The sequence below is a fragment of the Dipodomys spectabilis genome, unplaced genomic scaffold (assembly GCF_019054845.1).
Source record: "Dipodomys spectabilis isolate Male_0828 unplaced genomic scaffold, ASM1905484v1 ptg000080l, whole genome shotgun sequence".
NCBI classification, from domain to species: domain Eukaryota; kingdom Metazoa; phylum Chordata; class Mammalia; order Rodentia; family Heteromyidae; genus Dipodomys; species Dipodomys spectabilis.
Genome location: NW_024870757.1, coordinates 4,645,691 through 4,653,190, shown reverse-complemented (window position 1 = coordinate 4,653,190; position 7,500 = coordinate 4,645,691).

The window sequence follows — 7,500 nt, the reverse complement described above, 5'->3', positions numbered from 1 at the left end:
ATGTAACCAACACTGAACCTGAGGGATTTATTTTCTTTTTGTTTTTTTTTTTTTTTTATTGTGAAAATACTGTACAGAGGGGTTACAATTACACGGGCAAGATAATGAGTACATTTCCTGAGGGATTTTTTTAGGAGTACTTTTGAATGCTGGTAGAAATTAGTAAGGGCTACAAACTGGATTTAGGAGCTGATAAGACAGTTTGCAGCAGCAACTTGTATCAGTAAGAGAGGATGGCCTTTTAGAGTTAAATGTAAGGAAGAAACATAGATTTTCATACAATGCAATGTATATGCAAGAAGGTTAAGTACAAAAATGAGTAAATTTTTGTATAAATATTTTATTTTAGTGGTTGAACTCAGAGGTCTCATGCTTGGTAGATGAACACTGTACCTCTTGAGCTATACACCAATGACTTTTTGCTTTAGTTATTTTTAAAATTGTGTCTTATGTTTTTTTCTAGGATGGCCTGGTCTAAGTTCCTCCCATTTATGCCTCCTGTATAGCTAAAATGACAGACACTCTTCCCCGTGCTACATTTTATTGGTGAAGATGTAGTCTCACAAACTTCCTTGACCTGGTTGGCCTCAAATCATGATCTGCTTGATTGATGCTTCCTACGTAGCTGGGACAGGCATAAATCCTACCCCCATCTTCATTTATGGATTTTTTTCTCAAGTTAAAATATGAAAATAGTCATCAGTGAAATAGAGGTTGAGAAGAAGATAATGGCTATTTAAGGAGAGACAGGTACATTTTAGATAGCAATGAAAGTTGGGTTGGGGACATGGCTCAAATGGTAGAGCAACAGTTGTTTGATAAGTGGAAAATCCTCAGTTCAAACCCCAGTTCTGGGATAAAAAATAAAAGTATTGAGAAAGCCATTTTAATTGCCTGGCTGTTCAAGTACTTCTCTAAGGATTGTGATTGTAAAGATGGGCTCTGATGGTTCATACCTGTAATACTAACTACTCAGAAGGTTGAGATCTGAGGATCATGGTTCAAAGCCAGCCTGGCAGAAAAGTCCCTATGAGACTCTTATCTCCAATTAACCACTCAAAAACTGGAAGTGGCTGTAGCACAAAGTAGTGTAGAGTATTAGCCTTGAACAAAAGAGCTCAGGGACAGTGCCCAGGCCCTGAGTTCAAGCCCCACGACTGGCAAAAAAATAAAATAAAAATAAAAAGAATTGTGGCTGTGAATTTAAATTGACACTAGTCAGCCTCGTTATGTAGCATTTGCTCCAGTGACACTCAGCTGTTTTGATACAGGTATAAGATTCCTTGGGCAAGATGTATACAGAAAGAGGCCATAGAACTGATGTTTGCTCAAGTCTAAGGGTGGTGATAAACTATGGAGTCTAATATGAGATTGGAGCAGAGAGAAAGCAAGCATGGTAGGAGTAGTGGATGACAAATATGATGTGGCCTCATAAGCTGGGGTTCATTAGGACTGAATAAAAAAGTTGTGTGGGAATATTTAGTAGAAGAGTGGGATGAGAGTCAGTAGGCAGAGTAGCATGCTACGAAGTAGCTATTGCTTGATGACAAGGCCAAGGAAATGATCATCAAACTGAGATGACTAACGGATACATGAGAAGATCCTCAGCAGTGAAAATAACAGAGAATTGAAAGAAAAAGAAACAGAGGCATGAATCCCATGGATATTCAAGTCACCAAGGTTACTGATCCAAGTAGAAAATCCAGTAAGTTTATTACTAAAGTAAGTGAAGGGAGACAGAATGGTGGGTGCAGAGGCTAAATGAAGCAATTTGTGAAAAATAAGTCACCCAGTATCTGGCCCTCTAGTAGTATGTGGTGGGGTTATGTAACTAAGAAAGATGAATAGTTCTCATCTCCCTACCTTTCCTGAACAGTTCTTTGGCTCACCCATTGGACCTACCAGTTGGTTTGTTCACTATCTAAAGTTATTGTACTTGTTTTCCCTTAAGTTTGTGTGCAACTTTGTTTAGCTTGCTGTTTCTTCAGGTTTTTATGTAAGGAACAGGATTATTTAGTTAAAGTTGTTATTTTGGACACTTGGAAGGCTGTGGTGCTGACCTACACAAAGAAATTTGAGACACTGACTATCAACTTGCTCTCGTTTTGGTCAAAGCAATTAAAGGATTTAGTAACATAAATAACAGGTACTGGATTACTTTGTAAATTTCTAGAGAAAAAAGATTTTTTATGATTATAAATGGAATTCATGTTCTGTGCTAAAAATACTGAAAAACACAAAGAATAAAATTGTTCTCTACTCTTTAAGCTAATCACTAATGTTGCCTTATTAGTATGTTTCCTCTTAATTTTTTTCTCCCTCATGTGTTCATCAGGGATAGGTTTAAGTGTACCTAAGAATTTATAATGTGACAGGCACTGGTTGTTCATGCCTATAATCCAAGCTACTTAGGAGGCTGAGATCTAAGGATCGTGGTTCAAAACCAGCTCGAGCAAGAAAATCTGTGAAGGGGCTGGGAAAGTGGCTCAGTGGTAAAGTGCTTGCCTTGCATGCATGAGGCCCTGGGTTCAATTCCTCAGCACCACATAAGCAAAAAGAAAAAAAGCCAGAAATGGTGCTGTGGCTCAAGTGCCTAGAGCGCCAGCCCGGTTATTTCACAGTTCTTTTGCTTAAGCTTTGTAGGATATTTGTATGAGATAAGAGATTTTGTGCTTTCCCATTACAAACAGTTGGCCACCTTGCAGTGACCCTGTTGTCTTTTGGTAATGGGCAGCTTTGATAACTGTCATTTGTGTGGCCTCTTTAGATCTCTGCTGCCTGCCTTAACGTGCATTCAGCCAGCCCTACTTCATCTTTTGGATATGGGCTGGAAACCTTGTGATCTTGCCTTCTTTGTTGATATTCAGTTACGAGATCTCCTAATGAAAATGTCACAAGAAAATATCAGTGTCCACGATAGTATGATCAGGAAAGAACACAACCCTACACTCTGAAGTTCCTGGAGTAGGAGATGAAAGACAGGAATCATTGACACAATGGGGGTGAGGGCATAGACTCTGGAGTTGGATTAGGGTATGTGTGATACATCTTGGCTTTGCCACTCAGAAACTTGGTGACTGTTAACATGTTATCCAATTGCTTTGTACTTTAGTTGCCTCTTGTTTAGAGCTGAGATAATAATGATACCTGTACCCAAGGCTTGTCATCAAGAATGTATGAGTTATATTTCTGAGTGTTTAAAATGGTGTCTGGCATGTAGTGGTGCTATGTAAGTTGTTAGCAATGGTGCTGTGAATTCAGAGGATGAGGCTCCTCTGTATTTTTGGAAATCCTACTGTATCTTGTTACTTGAGAGAATCTTTTTCTTTTTCTTTTTGTTATACCTCTATGTGGTGTTAGCTACTATAATCTACATTACAGGGACTTGGATTATAAGAAGTTTTTTTTTCTCATTCCATTGTGCAATGGGAATGTGTTTAAAATTAAAGCTGTCTCCTTATTAACTGCCTTCAGCCCTTGCCCTGATGTTAGATGGAACTGATGTCAGAGAAAGGATGCAACATTGGGCAGCCATCACCATGCTGGTCAGTTTGCCCCTCATTTCAATTCTTGTCTGCACCTGCATGATGTAGTCCTCTAGTGGGACAGAATGTTCACACCATTCATCATAGTACTAGCCCTGAGCTAAGAAGAGTAGACCAAATCCATTTTGTTGGAATGCATGAATGAGTGTGTATTTATTTGTTGGAATTTTTTGTTCTGTCAGTCGTGGGCCTGAACTCTGTGCCTGGACACTGTCCCTGAGCTCTTCAGCTCAACGCTAGCACTCTACCACTTGAGCCACAGCGCCACTTCCAGCTTTTTCTGCTTATGTGGTGCTGAGGAATCAAATCCAGGGTCTCATGCATACAAGGCAAGCACTCTACCACTGAGCCACCTTCCCAGACCAGTTGTTGGAAAATATTTTGCATTTGCTATTAAGTAAATATTTTTGTGTTTGGGATTTTGGTTGCTAAAACACACTAAGCATAAATTATGGAAATTTATAATTGTACATCTAAAAGGAGCTTATAGGATTATCTATATGAACCTTTTATTTGAAATGAGGGAACAGGGCCAAATCCAAGTATAGTTGTGCCTCGGTGCTTGGTTCCAGGCACTTTCACAGATACTAAAACCTGAAGATGCTCAAGTCGCTTACATATTAATATTTGAATGTAATCTACAAATACTTTAAATCCTGTATACTTTAAATCATCTCTAGGTTACTGTTATACTTTATTATTTAGGGAATGATTACAAGAAAATCTGCACATGTTCAATATAGATGCACTTGTTTTGAATGTTTTTTGATCTCATGATTGAATCCAGCAGTATAGAACTCCTGAATATGGAATGTATAGATATAGAGAGCTGACTATAACATGTTAAGTCGTATAGCTGGTAGTGGTAAATATGAAGCCTCGGGATCTTCTCACTGTCAAGCTGATTCCATTATGATGTTCTGAGCATCCCCACCAAAACTTTTTAAAATCATTGTATTTGACCCTACTACATGGCACATAGTAGGTTTATCCCACCTAGTGTAGTGTGCTCTGGAAAAGATTTCTTCCTCTTCCTCTTTTATTGGTGTACAGTCATCAAACAGCTAACTAAATCCTGTATTTTAAAAAAACAATTGGCCTTTTTCCTTCAGAAGTTCAATCTACAGTCTCTATTGAGAAGGAAAGCAAGTAGGAGTGGGAAGGGCTAGAAGGGAAGTGAATAAAGACAGAATGATAAAGTATGATGGAATGTTTTTAAGAGGAAATGGGATGATGGAGAGAGATGGAGGTGGTAAGGAAGATCAGGATACACTATATGCATGTGGGAAATGTCACAATGAAACCCCCTTGAACATCTAATGTATGCTAATAAAATTAATTGGATGATTTATAAAATGGTTAGCTGTCCTTTATACATGAAACATTTGCTTTTAAGTTGTTAACAGTTATGAAATATAGTAAACTTTCTTATTTAGAAAAATAAAAAGTAACTAAAAATACTCAATCTGTTAGACTTGTGGAACACAAGGTCTGCTAACTAACACTTTTCTTGGGTACCAGCAGAGGCATGCTTTTCTCTTGTTGTGTCTTTTCAGCCAGTGAAGTGAAGAGGTTGAGCTTGCTGATGCCAAGCAGAATTCAGAATGGATGGATGACTGTCAGGTTGGCATGTTTGAGGCCTGGTATGAAAAAATAGCCCAGGAGGATCCAGAGAAGCAGAGGGAAGTAAGACCTCTCAACTAGAGTAATCTGGGTGACTTGCAAGGAGTTTGGAAAAGAGAATATGCCTGGAGTGTGCCAGCATGCTGTCTCCAGAGAGAGCTCCTGGAGGGGACATTAAGGATCGCATTTCTGAGATTAACCTGCGGAGCTCTACATCTTGATATGACCCATCAGAGTGGCTCCCTCCATAGAGCTGGATTTGAAGAAGAGTGGCTCACAAGGCTGATGTATACTAACAGTCTCCTTTGTGCAGGTTACACACAAATAGCATGTGTAAGAGACTTAAGCACATGCAATTGCTGAATGACTTGAATGCTTAGTGTCCTTTGGGCAGACCATTCTATTCCTGTAGATGAGTACTACAGAAGCCACATTCCAGTGGGAAGCCTACACTGAGCATACTAAATCAAAGTTAGATGATTCAGATGAGAAAAAGCATTGGGCTCAGGCAGCTGCCTGTCATCTTACATGAGGTATTATTTTTTTTCTTTTTTTTAATTTTTAATTTTTGTGAACACACTGTACAGAGCGGTTACAATTACATGGGCAAGTTAATGCGTACATTTCTTATCAAGCATTGCAGCCTCCTCCTTTGTTTACCCTTCACATCCTTTCCCAGCCTCCCCCCCCACCCAATCCTCCCCGCCTCCCCCCCACCCCCCCCTGCACCAACATTGTAAAGCTCGTTTTCGACATGACAACTTGTACTTCTCATTGTTGCAACAGGTCCACCTGGATCCTTAAACGACTTGTTTTTCCCCATCTCCTCTACAAGTTATACTGACATCAAATATAGTGAAAACAGGGGTTATACTGTGGGGAAGGGACATACAAAGCTACAAAGAGATAATCTTATAAATGCGTTAGAAACAAATGCATGAAAGGAAAAAAACATTAAAATACATATCTAAGGGTTCATTTTCCTAACATCACATTATCTGACCTTTTCCGCTTGACTCATACATATACTAGATATTGCAAATAAGGGAAACCATGGGACCTATGTTTCTTTGGGCCTGGCTTACTTCACTTAATATAATTTTTTCCAAGTTTTTCCATTTCCTAACAAATGGGGCAATGTCATACTTTCTGATGGAGGCATATAATTCCATTGTGTACATATACCACATTTTCTTGATCCATTCATCTACTGAGGGGCATCTGGGTTGGTTCTATATCTTACCTATGGTAAATAATGCTGCAATAACCATAGTTGTGCTGGTAGCTTTAGTGTGGTTTTGTTTGTAAACATTTGGGTAAATGTCCAAAAGTGGGATTGCTGGGTCATAGGGGAGGTCTATGTGAAGTCTTTTCAGGAACCTCCATACTGCTTTCCAAAGTGGTTGAACAAGTTTACACTCCCACCAACAATGAAGTAAGGTTCCCTTCTGTCCACATCCCCTCCAGCACCTGTTGTTGTTAGAGTTCTTGATTTTTGCCATTCTAACTGGAGTGAGGTGGTATCTCAATGTTGTTTTGATTTGCATTTCTTTTATGGCTAGGGATGTTGAGCATTTCTTCATGTGTCTATTGGATATCCTTCTTTCTTCTTCAGAGAAGTTTCTCTTTAAGTCTTTAGCCCACTTATTTATTCGGCAGTTGTTTCTTTGAGGATTTGTTGTTGGGGGATTTAATTTTTTGAGTTCCAAGTATATTTTAGATATGAGACTTACATGAGGTATTATGTCACTAGCATAAGTGTCAGATATCTGCTGCCTCATAGCCATTCATTTTTCTCTGTATTGAATACCTACTGTATGCCACCTTTACATATACTTTATATATATATTTTGTTTGTTTGTTTATATAGCACTTCTGTGGTGCTTGGTTAGAGCATACCAGCTGATCCTTATTAGTACCTGATTAGAAACCATTCTATAGTGCTCAGGTATCATGGGAGATTTCTTCTACATATTTTCTATTCTTATTTCTAGACTTGAAAGAATGTATTGTCGTCTCTAAGTGCATTTCGGTAACAATTGCTTGATCATGAAACACTGATTTTACTGTTTCCACAGGAAGGATTTATTTCTGGATTTTATTCATTTTTTTCTTTGTTTTCTAGGAAGGGGGAGTGTGGGAAAGTTGAGACAGAATCTCATTATGAAACGCTAGCTGGCCTCAAACTTAGGAGTATGGCACCATACTTGGTTCATTTTTAATTATCAGGAAGGAGTGTTCTTGCAATATTTCTGTGTCTGTATGCACTGTCATTGTCCAACTAAGTACCCAGACCAAACATTTAAATTCTGTTCTTGCTTGTCCTTTTATT